A 1,206-nucleotide genomic window follows, 5' to 3' on the forward strand; every position below is an offset into this window, starting at 1 on the left:
TCTAGCTGATGAGACAGATACAATAACAATAATATTTATAAAATAAACTATACTTACTACGTATAATTTCTGCTCATCATATCGTCCTTATGCTTGGGCACAGGTTTTCCACATGCTCCAATTCAATTTGTTTGCTTAGTATAGTCATTGGATTGCCCCAAACACCTGTTACTACCATAGCGCCTAAATCAGCAATATAATTGTTCTTGCGAAAATTAGAAATACAGCCGCTAACCCGATCGCGCGCTTCCAACACAATGACATCCGTACCGAATTGCTGTAGCTGTTGGGCAGCTGCTACCCCTGAGATGCCTGCTCCAATTATTATAACTTTGTCCAACTTCTTGGTAGGTATGGGACGTAAACGTTTAAAAATGCCAAAGTTAATAAAACCATGCCGCTCCAGGAACAAATTTACGCACTTCACCAGGATCGCTTTCGAATGGTGGCCATATCTTTTATAGCGTTTTCTACAATAAGCTGCTGCTTTGGATTCTGGATTCACACTTGCAAAAGGGTAGTAATTGAGATTGTTTTCTCCATTTTACACAGCACACTTTTATATTTCTATTGCTTTACGAAGTTTTTATATCTTTTACGCATATTGACAAATGTTTTCAAATTGTCAACTCATTCTTCTTGCCCATCTTCTTTGTTTACCTTTTTTAGATGAGCAAGATGAGTGCGGAGATATAATGCATCGATGGGCGGCGTTGACTTGTTGGATCAGCTAATAAGTTATTATAGAATATTTCTGAAGTCAACTAAATGGATACTGAGGATGGTATCTCATTTCACTGACTTCGCTTTGGTAGCTTCTTGGCTGTTATATCGAAAAGACTGCGCTATTCAAAATGTTCCGAAAAAACGCATAATGGACTTGTTTCATTTTCGAATGGCAGTGGCAATCACAGGAAGACCACGGCAAAATCTCGAAATAAATCTTGAACCATCGACCAGCAAAAAAAAGTATGAGGCACGACCAGATAAGGAAATTATTGAAGACAAAGTGGAACACGTCCCAGCACATGACGGCTTTACATATCCTACGAGATGTAAAAATCCTGGTTTTACTGCGCGTACTTACTTTATTTGCCCAAAATGTAAAGTGCACTTATGTATTTCACGTGAAAAAACATGTTTCCAAAATTTCCATAAATATTCTAGTAACTAAACATATTTTATAATTATATACATATGTATGTA

The sequence above is a fragment of the Rhagoletis zephyria genome, unplaced genomic scaffold (genome assembly GCF_001687245.7).
Source record: "Rhagoletis zephyria isolate East Lansing unplaced genomic scaffold, Rhagoletis_zephyria_1.1 Rzeph_scaffold_00733, whole genome shotgun sequence".
NCBI lineage: Eukaryota > Metazoa > Arthropoda > Insecta > Diptera > Tephritidae > Rhagoletis > Rhagoletis zephyria.